The sequence below is a fragment of the Gopherus evgoodei genome, chromosome 8 (assembly GCF_007399415.2).
Source record: "Gopherus evgoodei ecotype Sinaloan lineage chromosome 8, rGopEvg1_v1.p, whole genome shotgun sequence".
Lineage (NCBI taxonomy): Eukaryota > Metazoa > Chordata > Testudines > Testudinidae > Gopherus > Gopherus evgoodei.
The window spans coordinates 22,841,352-22,862,160 of NC_044329.1; the positions used below are offsets into that span (position 1 = coordinate 22,841,352).

Here is a 20,809-nt window from a genome sequence, read left to right on the forward strand (position 1 = left end):
GCTGGCGCACATTACTGACTCGCTCAGACCTCAGTCAAACCAATGTCCCCTTTGTTATTGCTGCTTGCTGTGTGCTCCACAATCTGTGTGAGAGTAAGGGGGAGACCTTATGGCGGGGTGGGAGGCTGAGGCAAATCACCTGGCCGCTGATTACATGCAGCCAGACACCAGGGTGATTAGAAGAGAACACTGGGAAGCGGTGCGCATCAGAGAAGCTTTGAAAACGAGTTTCATCACGGGCCAGGGTACTGTGTGACTGCTGTGTTTGTTTCCCCTTGATGAACCCCACCCCCTTGATTGATTCATTCCCTGTAAGCAACCCACCCTCCCCCTTCGATTACAGCTTGCTTAAGGAAATAAAGTCACTATCGTTTAAAAATCATGTATTCTTTATTAAAAAGCTTATTATAAAAAGAGGGAGAGAACTGACAAGGTAGCCCGGGTGCGGTTTGGGAGGAGGATAGGAGGGAAGGAAAAGGCCACTAAAATCATTTCAATGTAATGACAGCCTTTTGGTTGGGCTGTCCACGGGGGTGGAGTGGGTGGGTGCACAAAGCCTTCCCCCACGCGTTCTTACACGTCTGGGTGAGGAAGATATGGAACATGGTGAGTACTGAGGGTGGTGACACAGGGGCTGCAGCGGCACTCTGTGACCTCGCTCCTCTTCCTGAAGCTCCACCAGACATCGGAGGATGTCAGTTTGATCACGCAGGAGCCCCAGCGTTTCATTCCACCACTGCTGATCTTCCTGCCTACACCTCTCATCTCGAGCGTCTCTCCTCTCCTTATGTTGGTCCCTCCTATCCTCACGTTCACTGGCATCTTTCCTGTAATTTGATACCACGTCCTTCCACTGATTCAGATGAGCTCTTTCATTGCGGGTTCCTTCCATGATTTCCGAGAACATTTCGTCTCGCGTCCTCTTCTTCCTCCGCCTTATCTGAGCTAGCCTTCGGGATGGAGTAGGGAGGCTTGAAAAATGTGCAGCTGCATGAGGGAGGGAAAAAAGGGAGAGAAGTATTTAAAAAGATACATTTTACAGAACAATGGTTATACTCTTTCACAGTGAACAACACTATTCACCTTTACACAGCACATGTGATTTCACTACAAGGTCGCATTTTGCATCTTAATTTTGAGTGCCTGGGCTCTGGTGTTACAGATCTCACAGACGCAGGTCCTGGCATCAGAATTCAACTTGCATGCAGCCATGGTAAGCCATTGTCTTTTGGCTTCAGCAGCCTTCACTTCCATTCTCAGAAGCCACCCCCACGCCCCTCCAATTCTCTGGGATGATCGCTTTACCCCCTCCCCCCACCGCATGGCTGGTATCATGGAAGATCACTGCTAATCACCCTCCTTCCCCCCCACCGCGTGGCTGGTAGCTGGGAACATTCCTGCTAGCCAAACGGGAGAAAGCTCAGCGCTATCCTTCCTCCCCTCCCCCTGCTTGGCTACATGCAAGGAAGGATTTCTTGTAAGCAACAGGCAAACACCCCTTTAGGAAAAGGGCCATCTCTGTCCCCTTAATTAAATTCCTGAATTTCAGCCAGGTTACCATGAATGATATCACTCTGCTGAGGATAACAGAGCGAGATAAAGAACATATGTTTCTTGAATGCCAGCAATCACCGGGACCATACGCAGTTATGCTTTGTCATGCAATGATACCCGATTACTTGCTACATGCATGGCGTGGTAAAGTGTCCTACCATGGTGGACAGAACAAGGCTGCCCTGCCCAGAAACCTTCTGCAAAGGCTTTTGGAGTACCTCCAGGAGCGCTTCATGGAGATGTCCCTGGAGGATTTCTGCTCCATCCCCAGACATGTTAACAAACTTTTCCAGTAACTTTACTGCCCGCGAATGCATCCCAAGCCCTCAGGGCAAATCAATCATTAAAAAACGCTTGCTTTTAAACCATGTTTTATATTTACAAAGGTACACTCACCAGAGGTTGCTTCCATGGCTTCACTGTCTGGGCTAGTGGGTTGGGAGGGCTGGGACGGTAATTCCGTCTGAGTCACAAAAAGATCCTGGCTGTTGGGGCTGACGGAGTGCTGTGTGCTCTCTGCAAGCTCATCCTCCCCTTCCTCCTCCTCACCTTCCCCGTCCGCATAATCCTCAGGCATGGCTGAGATTACAACCCCCACCACGGAATCCACGGACAGGGGTGGGGTAGTGGTGGCGCAGCCCCTAGAATTGCATGCAGCTCAGTGTAGAAGCAGCATGTTTTCAACCCTGCCCCAGACCTTCCGTTTGCCTCTTTGGTTTTCTGGTAGGCTTGTCTGAGCTCCTTAACTTTCACTCTGCACTGCACTGAGTCCCTGGTGTGGCCTCTCTCCATCATGGTCTTGGAAATTTTTTCAAACGTTTTTTCATTTCGTCTTTTTGAACGGAGTTCTGTTAGCACTGAATCCCATATAGCGATCAGATCCAGTACCTCCCATGTGGTCCATGCTGGAGCTCTCTTTCTATTCTCAGGAATTGTTACCTGTGCTGATGAGCTCTGCGTGGTCACCTGTGCTGATCAGAGCTCCATGCTGGCCAAACAGGAAGTGCAATTCAAAAGTTCACGGGGCTTTTCCTGTCTACCTGGCCAGTGCATCTGAGTTCAGATAGCTGTCCAGAGCGGTCAGTGGTGCACTGTGGGATATGGCCCGGAGGCCAATACCATCGATTTCCGGCCACACTAACCCTAATCCGATATAATAATACCGATTTTAGCGCTACTCCTCTCGAGGAGGAGTACAGAAACCGATTTAAAAAGCCCTTTATATCGATTTAAAAGCAATCGTAGTGTGGATGGGTGCGACGTTAAATCAGTTTAACGCTGCTAAAATCGGTATAAACATGTAGTGTAGATCAGGCCTAAGGTACCACGAGTACTCCTCCTTCTTTTTGCTGATACAGACTAACATGGCTGCTACTCTGAAACTAGAACTGTGTGTGCAGAGGGAATAAAATTCTGTACAGCTATTCATTCAGCTTTGAAGGTGCATTTTTATTTGATCATATTACAACCCTTTGGGATTTGCTTTCTGCAAGCATATGAGCACTTGAGCTCTACTAGAACAAATACTCTTCCAAAGTGCATTTTTATTTTAATGTCTGAATTTTCACCTACATTAATTTTGAACTATACATACAGTTGCAAAATTCAAGCAGTGTCCGTGCAAACTGTGAATTATAAAGTCTGCAGTCATCTCTACAATGTGGAATTCACACTGTATTAGTGCTTTACAATTTGTCATTTACCTGAGTTAGCTACTCAAGTTACAGCATCAATTATATATTTAATTGTGATATTTGCAATTCACAATTCTAGTGAACTGCAGATTCAGAAATTATTTGTTGAAAGAATTAAGATCAGTGGTATTTCCACATAGAACAAGTTCCATAATTTTGCAGAATGTGGCTGTGATGAAGATGTAACTGAGCAATGATCAGAGCTGACAAGCCCTGAAAGTGTTCAAGGGGTCACTTTTACGTTAGGAGAGCTGATGAAAATGAGCTGATAAGTGTATCTCTATTGGGAAAGTCTAATCAACTGCACAGGACTGAACATACTGTGGAGACAATGTTTCTGAAAAATTGTTGTTAGAGAGCTGGATGACTGTGTTGTCACTAAACTGCAATTTGTTTGGAGTTCATTCTCAATCATTAAGGCTTGTGGTGAAAGCTTCTTTTTTTAAAATGTGACTTTGAAAGTGCTTTGTGAGTCAGAGAGGTAATTTTTCATGATTGCAGTGATTTTCGGTTTAGTCATAGAGTTTAAGGCTTGAAGGGACCACCAGGTCATGTAGTCCAATGGTTCTCAACCAGGAGTACACATACCCCTGGGTTATGTAGAGGTCTTCATGGGGTACATCAACTCATCTAGATATTTGCCTAGTTTTACAACAGGCTACATAAAAAGCACTAGCAAAGTCAGTACAAACTAAAATTTCAGACAATGACTTGTTTATACTGCTCTATAGACTGTACACTGAAATGTAAGTACAATATTTACATTCCAATTGATTTTATATTTATATGGTAAAAAATGAGACAGTAAACCATTGTTCAGTAACTGTGCTGTGACACTTTTGTATTTTTATGTCTGATTTTTGTAAGCAAATCGTTTTAAGTGAGGTGAAACTTGGGGCACATAAGACAAATCAGACTCCTGAAAGGGGGACAGTAGTCTGGAAAGGTTGATAGTCACTGATCTAGTCTGACCTCCTGTATGTCACAGGCCACCAACACTGCCCAGCTGTGATGGTGCTAGATCATTGGGGGCCCTAGGCAAGAATATTCCCCCCCACCCTGCCAATACCACAATACTAAAATAGGCAAGTTCTTATCATAAAGAGCAAATAGGGCGCCCCCTGGAGCTTCTCAGAGTCCTAAGCAATTGCTTAGTCTGTTTATGGCTACCACCGGCTCTGCCACCCAGCACCCACGCACTAAACCCAACAAACAAAATAAGACCAAAGTGCTACAGCCCACAGGGGATGAGACTGCTACGTGGCACAGGCAGAGAAAAGGAGGGACCGAGGTGCACCCATGTCTGTTTCCTCTCATTAAAGTCATCTCTTCTCATTCCCATGTTCTGGATGGTGTAACAAGGTCCTCTGCCCGCCCCTGTTCCTGGGGCCCACTGACTGCCCCAATAAAGCTCAGAGAGGCTTCTAGTTCTGCAGCACCCATGGCTTTATTTACACATGTTCTCCCACCACCAGTGATATAGTATATACAGAGCTTGCAGGCCTTACAATCGCCTCTCCTACACGGAGTCTCAGCCTGGAGACTAACCTTCCCCTGACCATTCCCCCTTCTTCTGGCTGCCAGCCAGCCTTTATAGTCCGTGAACTCTCAGGCCCGCAGGTGCAGCCAGTTCTAAAAGCCAGGCACCAGACTTCTCCGCAGCCCTAATCTATTTCTCCTGATTGGGGCTGGCTGAGCAGGGGCTAATTAGGTGCTTTTGCACCAGCACCCTGCCACAGATGGGTTATCCAGACTCTTTCATTGCTTCTCCAGAGGTAGCTGCCATAATCCATAGGAAACTTGGTTGAGATTTTCAAAGCTGTCTGGGGATTTTGCTATGTGACTCCCATTGAAATCAACCCTCTAGCTGCCTTTGAAACACTCACCCCTCAACCTTGGAGGGCTTTAGACTCCTTGGTACTCCTGCATCCTGCTCTGAATTCCAGTAGAGGCTCTGCTATCTTCTGTGTTGTGGAAAGGGAGGGAGAGTGGAAAACGGGCAAAAGGAGAGCTGCCGCACCCCTCGCATACATTCAGTGGATGTGGAGGTCCTAAAGTCACCTCTGATGCTGTGAGTGTTCAGGAGGACTTGTGGGAATAGTTTTCACACATGATCTTTTAATGCTTTATGCTTCCACTTTACAGCTACCTCTGTCAGAAGGTCTCACGGCAGGTTAGTGAAGGTATGAATTCTCAGACCCACACTGCGAGGTTAGCATTCCCATGACAGGCAGGAAACACACAGGCTGGAGGAAAGATTTGTCCAAGGTCACCATGTGAGTTAATGGGGGAACTAGGGACAGAATCTAGATCTTCTGTTTCCTAGTTCTGTGCTTTAGCTGCACCATCCTTCTCCGTCTTGGGTACTGTTTGGACATAGAGCATATAGAAAGGTTTGTACTCTGGTGAGCTCAGATGGGATAAAGTGATAAATCCATCAGTTTTCTTGCAGAAAAGCAGACCAAATAATGTGTCTGTTCTCTTTCCACTGGGGAGAAGTCTCCTCACCTGCTGCTGATCTTATTTCTCTAAGCCATCCAAAGTCATGTTTTTCCTCTAACAAGAGCAAAGGGAGAAGGAGAAAATACAGGCTTTGAAAATGATGAACCATTGGTCCTTATATATAGAAAATAAATAACCCACCTACCCCTTGCTCCACTCTCAGAACAGCAAGGCTGTATAAAACTTTTTGAATTCCATGCAGAAGTTAATGCCTAGCACTGTGCTGTAGCCTTATCAGTTGCCCCCTCCCAGAGGCCACAGGTAATTGCTTCTATAAAGCTGAAGCCATCTTGATCCAGTGCTTTCTTTCTGCTGTTTGGACAGTTGATCTGTTGTCACCAGTTTCTCAGGTGTCCAGGTTTTTAAAGTTTAGCAATTATATGGCTTAGAACTCAGTAGGCGTAAAAATAATTCCAGCCTGGTTGTTGGGAGGAAAAGGTTGCAATTTCCATAAAAGAAAGAGAGAACTGTTGTATGAAATGGTATTTCAATCCCTCTGAAAGGTCTGTTTGGAATGGGTTGGGGAGACAGTCACTGCTGCGTGATATAGAAGCTTGCATGCAAAGGGTATTAACCAGGTATCTATATTCAGGCATACATTCCTTTGAATGTCTTCTACTCCCAGCAGTCACCCATGTTTGTGCTGGATGAACACAGCGGGTCTGTTCTTCTCTTGATACAGGTGCATCGCTCAAACTTCCCAGGTGACCCTGGGCGAGTTCCTTCAGTCTAGTCCGCACTTACAATTTAGGTTGACATAGCTACAGTGCTCAAGTGTGTGAATAATCCACACCCCTGAGTGCCGGAGCTCTGCTGACCTAATAGACAGTTTCGATGCAGCTAAGCTGATGGAAGAATGCTTCTGTTGATCTAGCTACTGTCACTCAGGGAAGTGAAGCTCTTACAACAACAGAAAACCCACTTCCATCACTGTAGTCTGTGTCTGTAATGCCTGTAGTGTAGACATGGCCTTAGTCTCTCTGTCTCAATTCCCCATCTGTAAAATTGGGATAATAGCACTTTTTTTCTCCTGTCCTTTTGTCTGCCTTGGCAGTGGTGGATGGGAGACTGTGCAACAGGCTATTGCACACATGGAGAGAAGGGGCTGACACATTTGAGAATTATATGACTATGCAATAGAATACTATGGAAACTAATAAATAAAACACCTGCACAGTAAGTCCTTTTAAATCAGCAGGCCACCATTTCCTTCCCTCAGGGGAAAAAATATTACTCTCTGCTCCTTCCTCCTCTTGGGGTTTCTTTTCAGAGTCAGGCAACCATTCTGAGACCTTCCTTGTAAATCCTCCTGCATGGAGACCATTGCTGTTAGGGCTGTCTCTGCCACCTCCAAGTGAGTTTTGCATCGCAATGGAGAGGAAGCAGCAAGATTGTACAAATTGTACAGGCTGATTGCTGGTTGGAATAAATAAATCTCAAGATGCTGGTGCTGTGGAAGGGAACTAATTTGCTTCTTTTCAGATGTGATTTTTGACAATAGTCGTGCCCTTAAGATGGCTTCAATCTCACAAGGCCCTGAACTGCCTCAGCACCTGATTGCATCTCCAAAGATCATTGGCCCATCGATTGCATTATGTCTTACATCCAACCGAGAAGTCTCCCTCTGTGCCATTAGCTACAAACTTTCCCTCCCTTGCATGCTATGCAAACCAAATTACACCCCATTAAAGTGGATAGACCTTGAGTGTACCCTCTGTGGTTCTCCAGGGATTGATTGCTGGGAGAAGTATCTGTGGCCTGATCTACACTGGGGTGGTGGGGGAGGGGGTCAATCTAAGATATGCAACTTCAGCTACGAGAATAGCGTAGCTGAAGTCAACGTATCTTAGATCGAATTAAAATTACTTACTTTGCGTCCTCGCGGTGCACCGCGGCTCCCCCGTCAACTTTGCTTCCGCCTTTCGCTGAGCTGGAGTTCAGCAGTCGATGGGAGACCAATCGAGAATCGATTTATCACGTCTACATTACATGCGATAAATCGATCCCCGATAGATCGATTGCTACCCGCCAATCCGGTGGGTAGTGTAGACGTACCCTGAGATATGAAGAGTTACTGAAAGAGAATTAGTCCTCATTGTAATAAGATGGGACTTGGTCAGTAGTTTTTGGCAATAAATTAATTTCCAGGAGAGCAGATCTTTGTCTCTCCAAACAGTAATTAAAATTACACCCAAGACATGAATGATTTAAAGGGTGAGTGATTTAAAGAGATAGACAAAGCAATAGAGAACTGTGTGGAAGAATGAAGTCAGTGAAAGGAGTCTGGCTGTCTCAGCAGAATTCAGATCCAACCAGTCCAGAGCATCTGATGTGTGAGTATTGTGGAGTGGGAAGCCCAGCGCACCAGTCCTCTTCTCTGTTTATGCTCTGGTGATCATGGAGATACCAGCTGGTGCTGTGAGATAAAGTTTCACCTGCATGGCGTTGCTGCTCTGGAGCATCAAATAGCTGGTATCATACCTTCACCATGCCTATTCAATGGTGCCTGGACACCTCACCTTCTCAGTGCCCTCTGAATGCCCAACCCACCTTCCCCATTCCTCACACAAATATTTTTGAAGAAGGGTTCCTCTGCTTAGGGTGGCACTAACATTCTACACAGTCCTCCCCTCCCCCCAATCACCAAGTCCTTTCTGAGCAGTTGAGCTTTGGTCAGAACCAATCTACACTTGGGTTAGTACTCAGTGAGGTCTTCTTTGCTGATACATTTTGTAGGTATAGCACTACCCCGCACACCAGGTGTACTCTAGTACTGGTCTGTCCATGCTTATATATGTTCTGATGTTTCTGGCTGTGCCCCCAGCCTGCAATATTTACCAAGAATCTATATCATGCTTGGCACTGCACAGCCGGAGAAGCCAATTCTTAGACTATAGGGGGGACACAGCCTCAGCGATACCGACACCTACAGCACATTGGGTCCCTGTATGAATCTGAGGTGATGTAAGAACCTAACTGGGGTCATTGTTGAAAGGATTTGTGGAAGATGTCTGATTCAAAGAGTTGAGAGAGGTTGCTTGGGCATAAGAGGGAGACTTTACCCAAGCATAAAGGGCATGAATTGAGGAAGAGAGAAGGATGCAAAAGAGGCAGTGAGGAGGGAAGAGCAAAGGGAACAAGAGGGAAGTATGACTGATTTGGAGCTGTATTTAATTTAGGAATACTGTATACTGACCTGGTTAATGAGATGTTTACTGTATGAATGCATTGGGTTTGTATTACACGGGGTTATAAGTAAGGCTATGGTTTTGTCATGGATATTTTTTAGTAAAAGTCACGGACAGGTCAGGGGCAAAAAAGAAAAATTCACGGAAGCCATGACCTGTCCCTAACTTTTACAAAAAATATATCTGACAAAATGGGGACCTGCCAGTCTCCACGCTGCCTGAAGCAGGGCAGCTGTGCAGGGGTTAGGAGTCACCTGCAGCAGCTAGGGGCAGCGGGGTACCCCTGCCACCTGCAGCTCTGAGGGTCTCTCGCTGCCTATGGGGCCTGGGAGCTGTGGGATGCCGCCACCTCCCATGTCAGCCAGAAGCTGCGGGGTAACCCCATCAGCAGAGTGCCGGGAGCTGTGGGGGTTCACCCACAATAGCTGGGAGCTGCAGGGTTCCCCGCCACCTGTGGTGGCCGTGGGCTTGGGGGTGACCCTGTCACCTGTGGTGGCTGAGAGCTGCAGATTATCTCGCCACTTGCAGCAACTTGGAGCTCTGGGGGCCACCAGAGGCAGTGGGGGTACCCCATAGCTCCCTGACCCAGCTGGGGGCAGGGGACCCTGCAGTTCCCGACCACTGCAGGCTGAAGTCACAGAGGTCATGGAAGTCATGGATTCTGTGACTTCCACAACCTCCGTGACTAAATCGTAGCCTTAGTTATAAGGAAATACCAGCAGAAAAAGAATGGCAGAAGATAAGACACCCCTCAGGAAACACGTGAGAGTTGTTATGGGACAGTGCCAGACCATTGGCTCAGTCTCTGATGAGCCTACAGGACTAATTTGGACCAGAAAGGCCAAAGCCCACAAATACAGAAGAACAAAAGAACTATAGCTGTTTAAAAAGGGTCTCTCTTTTGGGAGAGAGGGAATTGTTCAGGGGAACCAGGCTGAAACACAGGGACTTCCCAGGGTTTCTGAAGATGTTAGGCCTACCTAGCTTACCCTCAGGGAATGATAAGCCTGTAGGTAAGAAAGACATGTGGGTCGATTATTGTTTTAAAAACCTTTTTCTATACATACTTTTTACCTACTTCAAAATAAACAACACTTCTCTTAAGACATCTGCTTGGTCACAGCCTCCTGAAGAGTCTCAGGAACTGAATCCAGTGGGGCCTGCTGGGTATTATGGGTTATCCACAGGGTCCTGTAGTTCAGGGCTTGATCTAAGGATGGGAGAATTATGGAATTCCTCCCCAGGATAGATGAAGGCATGTAGCTTAACACCTAGCCCTGTAATCTGACCGGGAGATATAGGCAGGAGCAGAATCGTGTGGGGCCTGGCAGGTGAAGATGAGAAGGTTGAATTGTTGTGGAAGGTAAGAGGAAGCCAGTAGATAGATTTTAAGGTGAAGCAACAGGAAAGGAAATCGGTTCAGAAGGCATATAGTACATCTTTCTCCCTGTGCACACCCATGCACCTGCAATCTGCTTGTTCCCTCATGGTGCCATCTGTGGACTGTGCCTGCTCCAGTCTGGCACCATCTGTGCTCTCCACACTTCTCCTGAGAGTCATGCTTTAGAACAATACAGACATGACTCTGAAAGGGATGAATTACAAGTCCTACTCATTTCTCTAAATAGTTTTAAACAGATGGGTAATCACCATAGCAATAAAGGCTGTGCTAATGAGGAGTCCTCACAGAAATTCACTCTTGATGGCATGTTCCCTTTCTATCCTCAACTCTCCCAGCCACTATCTCTCTGGCTATGCCCAAGTTCAGATTCACTCTCTTTTACGGAATTAGATCTAGGGCTACAATTTTCAAGTGTGTCCACAGAGAATGAGTGTGCCTGCAAAACTGGGAAGCACAAGCAAGCAATGACACCTGCACATTAGGTAGCGGTGCCCCACTCTTCTAAGCCTGCACACACAGACTCCCGGGTCTGTACATGTTGTGCCTAAGTCTGAAAATTTGCTTCTTTCCATCCAGATACGCACAAATTGGTAATAGCACTTGCTGAATGATACCAGTGTGCTCTGTGCATCACTTAGTCAATCCAGTCTTCTCTAACAAGGTAGCCAGAGAGCTGAGGGGAACGATGCATTTGTACGTGCTTTGGTAGGATTTTGTACTCAGGAGATGCTATTTGAATCAGGAAATCTGGAGATTAGTTAAAAACGTGTCATTATGTTGCATTCTGATATAACTGAGAAGTGTCTTTCAAGGACTCTAGTTTTGTGGCTAGAAATTCCTACTTCTGCCTATACAGCTTCCCTTTACTCTTGTCTGTTATACTTTACTGGGCATTAAACAGACACCCAGCTAGCAGTTGGACTAAAATGCATTCATTGCCATTTAGCCAAGGTTTGGAAGCACCAGAGTTTTCTCCCATATACGGATCAGGCTATACTAAGGATCAGAGGGAACAGTCTCCTTATTCCCAAACAGCTAGAGATTTACATCCTGAGTATCTTCAGATGACAGCCTTTCAAATGCAGCTTCTCTCTTTTCTGGTCACTTGCCTCCTCCAGCTTTCCAGGGTCAGGGCTGTCCCTTGAGACATGACAAGCTGACAGCATGGGTGTTTTTTGTCAGGGAAAGTGCATTAGCCTCAGGTCTGAGCTAACCTGTAGCATGACTTATTCCTCCATTGTCTCCCTCTCTCACTCATAAAATTCAGATGTCTATAAGCACCAAAACAGCTGCTTAGTAGAAAGGTTGGACTGCAAGAAGTAACTAAAAAGAGACAGTCTCCAGGAGTGCAAGATACTGTGGGACAATTTCCTCCTCCTGCCCCCCCCATTAGAATTCCATGGAAGCCAGGAGAATAACAGTAGAGAAGAATTTTTTGGTCTTTTTTTTTGCTGTACAGTAAAAAACATGCCTCCTCCACCCATTCATTCTCTCTCTCACACACACAGAAATTAGGAAAAACTACCATTATGCACTATATAAACTGGAAGGCAAATATTTCTGGAGAGGGAAATGTGTTGTGCACAGTCTATCTGACCAGCAAGTTGCTACATTCCCACTGTGATATTTATGATGCTGAAAATAGAATGTCTGAACACATCAAAAAGAACCTGGATTTTATCTTGAGGGTGCGACGGTTTCTACCAGAGATGGGGGAAGATTTCTCTTTAACTAAAATTTTGCTTTTTCAGTACAGAATGCAGCTTTGCTTTAACAAACTTGCTAAATGTTCTGATCTTCCCCTTGCTCAGAGATGAAAGATTAAGTCAAACCCAGGATCTCCTGCTTGCTGGTAAATACCAGCTGCTCCTACGCCAACAAGCTGACCCCTGATGCTGTTTGAATTTTGGAGTGACTATTTAGCTTGTAGGCTGCTAGGGTGGGCTCTGTTGCACTAAGTCAATTGGCAACATGCACCTCAACCAATCCTCCAAAAGTTACTGGAAGTTTTGCTGCCGCTTATCCCTGATGAGCATGGGATAGGATAATGTAGCGAGGGCACCTCCACTAAGCAATGCAGTAAACTCAGGAATACACCCAGTCAAGAGTGGGTTGGTCATGGTAGAAAAAGCGTATGACAAAGTTCAAATAAAAAAAATTCATTCCACATTTTGCATTTGTTTTTAGCTTGAGCACAGCTAGTGTGCATCTGTCTACCCACATTGGGAGGCTTCTTCCCAGCTACAGTGTAAAGATACCCAAGGAGAACTTAGCTGGGCAGAATGTTGCTGCCCAAAGGAATCTGACCAGGCCACAAGGGCTAACACCCCTAATTCCTGCAAAAACTGCCACAGAAACTTTAATGACCCCAGATGATGGAAACGTTGACTTTACATCTGTTAGAAGTAGCTTTAGTACCTCCAGGATCACAATGTTCTTTAGCACTAGGGATGGGATATTGTCATATTCTGAATCAGCCACAATGCTTTCTGCAGCACACTTTATTTCCATGGATGTTTTCCCATACATGATCAGCAGTAAACTTGCTCTGCTTAAGAGATCTGATATGATCACAGCCCATGGAACTCTAGGAGGTGTAATATATTATCTTCTAGCAGTGACCTTCCCAATGATAAAATCCACTGAACGTGCAATTCACCTGATTGCAAAGTACATAAAATAACCAACCGACTACAGTCCCACTATTCCCACTAAGGAAATACCTGACCCAAGAATTTGAGAAAAGCCACATTTATGAAATCTCCCACCCTCCAGCAATTTTGCTTTTTTGTGTGTGTCTATTTAATTCCTCTTTGAGAAATGATTTTTAAAGGAAACTTTATGGACTGGTTATTAGGGACCTAATTGGTTTATTAGTGAAGCTGATAAAGTACTATTTTGATTCATCTGTCAAATTAAAATGGACTGCAACCTCTCCAGTTTTTTTCACCTGTATTGTTGCAGAGATCTATTTTTCTCCACTTAGGTAAATAGAATTCTTTTTTATGTGCTGTTGTAATTTATTGGGCTGATTAAGTGTGATTATGCACCATTGCGCCCTGCCGACTTGCTCAAGTATGTTATCATATTGCCTTCTAGGGGCTGGAGAGCCATGGAGAAATAGGTTTCCTTCTCTTTTATAGCTAATGGAGATTTCTTCACAGAACTCCTTTGGCAGAGTTTGTGTATTTGGAGCAGAACGTCCGGAGTTCTATTCTCAGTGAAGCCCTCATGACCCAGCATGTGGAAGGGCTGATAACTGAAGCACACAAAATCATTACACAAGGTAGACTCAGGTGGTTTAGTGCTTTCTTTATTTCATCATAGCATGAGCATCAGGTGAACACAGAGCTCAGAGATTTAGGGAACATAATTTAGATGCAATTACTAACACATGGCATGAATTTAGGATTTGCTATATCTCTCCGTTTTCATCTGGTGTCAGTTTAAAATAATAGAGCAAAAGAAGGAAAAGCTTATTTAAACTGTAACATTTAATGATGATAAAGAACATTTCCCTCCAGGGTTTAATTTGGAAATGTTTGTCGGTTTCAGTTCTCTGGCAATGTAATGAGAGGTGTTTTACAATACAATATATCAATTCAAGAATAATGTTAAGAGACAAGAATAGCACTTTATAGCTTCAATGCATCCCTCTGGCAGGAAGTCAGAAGCTGTATTGTGTGGCTGCAGCTCATGTCATGACCTGACCTCCTCATCTGGAATAAAAGTTGGCTTACTTCTGTTATTATAAAGCACTAAGGGGCAGATTCTCTGTCCTACTCCACTCCTTTGCATCACTCAGGCAGCATATAGAGAGCAGAGACTGTCCACAACTCCCAAAATGGGCATACTCCAGCAGGTATAGATCCAGCTACTATGCTTTCCTCCCATCCACTCCCAGTATAGGTGCCATATAGAGGCTGAGAGGGGTAGTGGTTGGAGTGGAATGCTATCCCCCAGCTGGAAAATAGTGTCTTGGAGGGTCTTAACTGGCTTGCACAATTTAGCAGCCCAGAGATTGCTCTAACCTGTGCCCAGCAACCAGGGACCAATAGAGACTCAGGAAGCTGTAACTAGTCAATTGTTAGTCCTCTGCCTGCTTGGCCGAGCATAAACAAGACAGAGAGAATCTTTCCTCACATGATAGTGAGATAACTAGAACTTTGAAAATGGCTGATTCAAGTCTCGATTCTCGATTAATAAAAAATGTAAGACAGAAATATAATTAATGCCAATCAACATGTGTTTATGGAAAATCTATCTGCTGAGATTACAGGTTTGGTTGATAAAGGTAACACTGTTGATATAATATACTTTTACTTCTGTAAGGCACATTTTGATTAAGAAACTAGAATTATATAAAAATCAACATGGCACCTAACTGATAGGTCTCAAAATGTAATTGTAAATCAGAGCCGTAACAAGGAATTTTTGCGCCCAACGCAAGGGCCAGCTCCAGGATCTTCGGCGGCAATTCAGTAATGGGTGCCTGAGTCCCTCTCGGAGAGAAGGACCCAACGCCGAATTGTGGCTGAAGAATTAATGATGTGGCAGTGGCAATTTGGTGGCAGGTCCTTCCCTCTGCGAGGGACTCAGGGACCCGCCACTGAATTGCCGCCGAAGAAGCGGCGGCAGTAGAGCTGCTGCCGATGCGCCGATGATCGCGGTAGAGCTGCACCCCTCCGCTTTGTGCGCCTGAGGCAAGCGCTTCACTCTCCTCGCCCTTGTTACAGCACTGTTGTAAATGAGAAGTTGTGATGGAGCAGCAGTGTTTCTAGTGGGACTGTTTCTTGGCCCTATGCTGTTTAATATTTTTATCAATGACCTAGAAAAAAATATGAAATCATTATTGATAAAGTTTGCAGTTGATCCAAAGCTTGGGGGACTGGTAAATAATGAGAAGGACAAGTTACTGATACAGAGCAATATGGATTGCTTGGTGAACTGGTGTTTCAGTATGGCCAAATATAAGGTCATACACCTAGGAACAAAGAATGCAGTCCATACTTACAGGACTATCCGGGTAAGCAGTGAGTCTGAAAAAGACTTGGGGATCTTGGTGGATAATCAGCTGAACATGAGCTTCCAGTGTAATGCTATGGCCAAAAGGGCTAATGCATCCTTGGATGTATAAACAGGGAATATCAAGTGGAAATACGAGATTTATTACCTCTGGACTGGCACTGGTGTGACCACTCCTGTAATACAGAATCCAGCTTGGATGTCTGCAATTCAGGAAAGATGCTGAAACAGAGTTCAGAGAAGAGCTGTGATAAAAATTAAAGAATGGGAAAACATACCTCATAGTGAGACAGTTGAGGCAGTCAGTCAATCTATTTAGCTTATCAAAGAAAGTAAAGGGGTGACTTGATCACAGTCTATAACTACCTAAGGAACAGAAATTTGGTTATAAAGGGCTCTTAAATCTAGCAAAGATATGACAATGGATGAAAATTGAAGGTTGACAAATTCAGACTAGAAATAAGGTACAATTGTTTAAGAGAGAGCCATCAGAACAGCTTACTAAGGGTTGTGGTGGGCTTTCAATGAAGACTGGATGTTTTCCAAAAAGATCTGCTCTAATTCAACTACAGCTGTTGAAGAAGGAATTAATTCAGGGAAGTTCTGTGGCTTGTGTTATTCTGGAGAATAGATTAGATGATCACAACAGTCTCTTCTGGTCTTAAAATCTATGAATCTATAAGTAACTGATCATTCTTAACCCTATAACTCTGCAGAGAGGAAGGGACACAGATATGGCCATAAAAGCTCTTTGTTCGGTTACAGCTGTTGGAACCTAGCATTTGGCAAGTTCCACTGGGGGGCGGGGGGAGAATGCCCTTCATGTTGATCATATAAAGTTTGTTTTGAGGTTACGTTTGGTATAGCACATTTCCATACTCACAGCACATTTCTCTGTGGCACTGCAACATCATTTCCAGTGTAAAGGTGTGTGTTGTCATAAGTGCAGGATTATGGACGCCATTCACTGCCAAAAGTGGCTCAGCTCTATTGACTTCAATGGATATGTGTTCGCTAGTTATTATTATTCATTGTTATTTGTATTGCAGTAGCACCTAGGGTCCCCAGTCCATTGTGCTAGGTGCTGTACAACACAGAGCAAAGATGCAGTCCCTGCCCCAAAGCATTTATAGTCTAAATATATGACAAGAGACAACACATAGATTCAGACACGTGGGGGAGCACAGGGAGACAATGACACAGTATTGATCAGCGTGATAGACAATAAGTCTGAGTACACCAGCTGCCTAACTGCTGTTTGGTAGACAAAAAACCCTTATGCTAATGATGAATTCAGCCCCATTATTTGGAGGAAAGATAATAGAAAGCGAAAACTTTTATGCAACTACAAATAAAGGAACTAATAGCAGAGGGAGCACAAATATACAGGTTTATGGCCTGTACCCAATGCCCATTAATATCACTGAAAACTCTCTCATTGACTTTAATGGAACTTGGATCAGGCCCTAAATAAATTTCTTTTTGTACAGCTGTTCTCCTTGCCCAGTCTTTCTCCTTCGGGTTAAGCATTGATAATACAGTAGTAAATGTAGCCTTGTAATAACATTGGTTGAGATATTTAAACCTAGGCTTGGCAGTGCACTTGAAAAAAATATATTGTAGGGGGACAATCTTGCATTGAACAGAGGAGAATGTGAGTGAGAGAAGGGGAACTAGACTAAATAACTTAACAGGCCGTTTCCATTTCTAATTTTAGGTTGACCTTAGTCAAGAGCAAAATTGCTTTTGATTTTATCTTCTTTAATTTCCACTCTGAAGACTTGTTTTATAAAAACCTAAGGGGTAACTAGACATAAAATGAAGAAAAACATTGCAGTTTATTTGATGAGATTTCTTGTAATTTTAAAAAATGTTTTTCCAATATTGGCTATAAAACATACATTCCAACTTCTCAGGGACACATGGAATCTCACTATATCTTACATTTTGGCATCATAGTCATTCCCCTCATACAAGATTTTTAAAGTAAGTTTCATAAATGCTGAGACTGGCAGATCTTTAAACATAGGATCAAAAGGCAGAACATGAAGAGCCATAAATGTCACTGAAGGTAATTAACCCTTGACACGAGTTACCTAGGGATGTGGTCAATTCTCCATCACTGGTGGGCTTTAAGTTAAGACTGGATCTCTTCCTAAAAGAGATGCTCTAGCTCAAACAGAAGTGATGGACTTGACCTAGGAATTACTGGGTGAGATTTTATGACTCGTATTATGCAGGACATCATCTGGCCTTAAAATCTATGAGTCGACAGCAGAGAAACCCCTCACCAGAACCAAAAGAGAACTGCACATACACCAAAGGAGCTGAGCACTAGGTGTGCTCTGTACAGTATTAAAGACAGTTAAATTTAAGATTCAATCAACACCCTCTTTATAATTGCCCTTCTCTTTTCCCCCTTTGCTGAGCTAGGTGGAAAAGCAGCACATTTAGTCAATTTTAAAGGGCTGTCAGACTGCAGGTGTGAAACCAATCTGGAGCAAGGGTATTTGTGATGATCAGAATGTGCATACAATGGGAAGAACCATACATGGAGATATAGACAGTGAGGCAGAAGAGACATGAGAGACCGTTTAGAAGTGGTTGTCTGTCTCACCCAGCACTGGGCTTCTTTCCTTGTCCTTTAGGTTTCCAGTGGCTTTTCCCTGCCTGACGTACCCCTGCTCACTCCTTCAATGAATGTTCTCATTACTGAGTTCTGTCTCATGCAGCCTTCTGAGCTCTCATTTAGCTGCTTCCCTTTCAGTGTTAGCACAGACGAGTTAAAAAGGAGAGCTGGGAGCAATGGAAAAAGGGCAGGCCCACCATTATATAAACATTTTAATTGCTTCATATAATAAGGTGTATTTAGGAAGAAAAATACCTTCTTTAAAAAAAAAAGAAATATTTGCCAGTAATACATATGGGGCCAGATCCTCAGCTGGTGTAAATCAGCCTCTTCTAGCTCTGTTTACTTCAATGGAACTATGTCGATCTACACTAGCTGAGGATCTGGCCTATGTTGTTTAACAAGCACACCAGCTACATCTCACAGGCTTCCTCAGACCTGTTGAAGTTTAACCTGAGTGGAATGGAGCAGAAGAAGTCAGTGGGGCCGCTGGTATGTGAGGTGTCTTTGAGCTATAGGTTCATTACATATTACCACCAGGCTAGCCAGCTTGTATGCTGGATCATTAATTCAAAATGCCTTCATGTAAAAGCCAGCCATTAGACAAAATTTCAAAGACAAGAACTTGGGACCAGTGCTACATAGAGAGGAGACTGGAATCATATCTAGAATGGAAAGAGTGTGAATTGTAGCGTTTCTAAATCAAAGCAAGAAAAATTGTTGGGGATTTTTTTGTGACTAGTAATTGTACTGAAGAATTGATTCTAGGAGGCTGTGCTTAATGTGTGAAATATATTCACAGCTGTGCTTTAATCCTTTGTTTGGAGTGGGTGACAAGATTTCACAACCATTGAAGCAAAAACCCTCCAGTATCGGGGTGAGGGAAGGTTGTAGTTATTTTTTTGTTATGGTTTTTTTTTTCCCTGCAGCTTTTGCCTAATCTTTCCTTTTTACCTGTAATTGAAATCGATTTATTGGACTTGGGTTCACCCAAGATAAAAAGCTGAGGTGCTAATTTTTCTTTACACAGCCGTCGACCTGGAAGTTTAGGCTGAGTTTCCCAGACACCCCTTTTTTTTCTTTCTAGTTTTGGTGCAAAATTTAAACCTGAAAAGTTCTTACATTTTTTTAAAATATTTCAAACACATCTTGGCTTTTGCTGGTTGTTTAGAATGATCCTGCAAAGTTCAGGAAAAGGAGTGTGGAAGGGGTTCAGCCTTCTTCCCACAGACCTCAAATGTTCACTGGCATTCATCCCCTGTTGGGGGACCTGTAGCATCCCTGGCTTATCCAGATTGTCGGGTTATAGTGACATTGATAGGGTCACTTAAGGAACCTGTGCAACAATTGTGCTGCTTCATCTGTGTAACGCATTCACCAGCCCAGTAAAGCCCTGCACTAGGCAGGTAACATACAGACTGCATATGCCAACTCTGGTTTCATGTTGTTCTGAGTGAGACACCCGCTGTGTACCTGTTCTGAAATGCTCTGCCCATTTACAGTTGTCATTTCTCCTCCAGGCTCCTGAGCTAATACCAGTATTTGAGCTATATCCTTGTTGGTGGGGAGTCCTTCTTATAATGGGCCATGTTTTGCCAGCCTGGACAGTGTTAACTCTGGCGGCTGTGCTGTGGCCTGGTGCACAGCTTAAAAATGCATCATCAGAAAAAGCCAAGAATTTTATGATAAGATAAAAGCTTCTTGTAATTGCACTGAATTAAATGAAGATATTTATCTTATTTTATACAAGGAGGAATGGATTATGGCTTTAAAATACCACAATATTCTTTATTTTACGTAAGATAATCTCTTTTATCAATATGTCTGTATTTTGAAAAAAACAAATTAGTCCTGAAATAACCTCTTTTGTTATGTGGCAGAAGATAAGATTTACGATTAACATCAGAAATTCTACTTAGTCTGTCAGTTTGACTCTGGAGGAGAAGCAAAATTACGCCCAGGGTACCTCGGTCCTGGGAGCAACTGTAATTTCAATACATTCAAGTCTATTTTTAATTGTACAGTATATGCTTTGGGTAATGAAAGCAGCCAATATATTTGCAAGGTGACACTGTGAATCCTTGGTCAGGCTGTCTCTCTGTTCTAAGACTACCTCTTGCTGTGCATCTCACTAGAGACATCCACCTATATCCTGATTTGCTGTATGATTCACTTTGTGTCTGGGTTCCTCTGAAAGCCCCTTCTTCAGGGAGCAATTAGGATGCTCCATTGGCATTTTCAGAAGCTCTTGTTTCTAGCTCCCTTCTCTGCTCAATTCGAGTTCTGTAGTCAGCCATTCTGCATCCAATAGCATCATCAAAGACACCCACACCCCCCGAGCTCCTGGCTCAACCTAGTGGCTTTCTGCAAAGCATCAATTAATCTATCATTTATGAGTAATAGAAAATAATGTGGCTTACAGAAGCCTGCAGAGAATAATGTGATATCTTTACATTGACAATGGCCTGTCCAGCTCTGTTGGAAGGCAGCCCTGATTAGAAGGGCAGTGTTTATGAAAAGCAAAATGGAGACAGTGGAGGGGAAAGGGGGGAATGGCTGCTCTTGCTGTAGATTAACAAGCAGCCCAAGGCTTATTTTATATGTAATTTTTGTTGGTTTGATTTCATTGTCTCCCTGATTCAAATGTAAACTTTGACTTAAATTAAATGTTGTCTCTGTAAATTAAACCTCTCCGGTTGTTCACATGCACAACTGTTTCCCAATGCTCTCTGCTTTGCCTGACCAGTTTGCATAATGAATCATTTGTCTCCTGCATTTTGGAAACATTGGCATGTAGTATGATGATTATTTCCAT

At 43.8% G+C, this 20,809-nt stretch overlaps 1 protein-coding gene across 6 annotated transcripts in view; it reads left to right on the forward strand.

Annotated features, from left to right (window-relative positions):
* HTR4 (5-hydroxytryptamine receptor 4) overlaps positions 1-20,809 on the forward strand; it is a 230,268-nt gene that overhangs the window by 141,903 nt on the left and 67,556 nt on the right. The window lies entirely within an intron of this gene.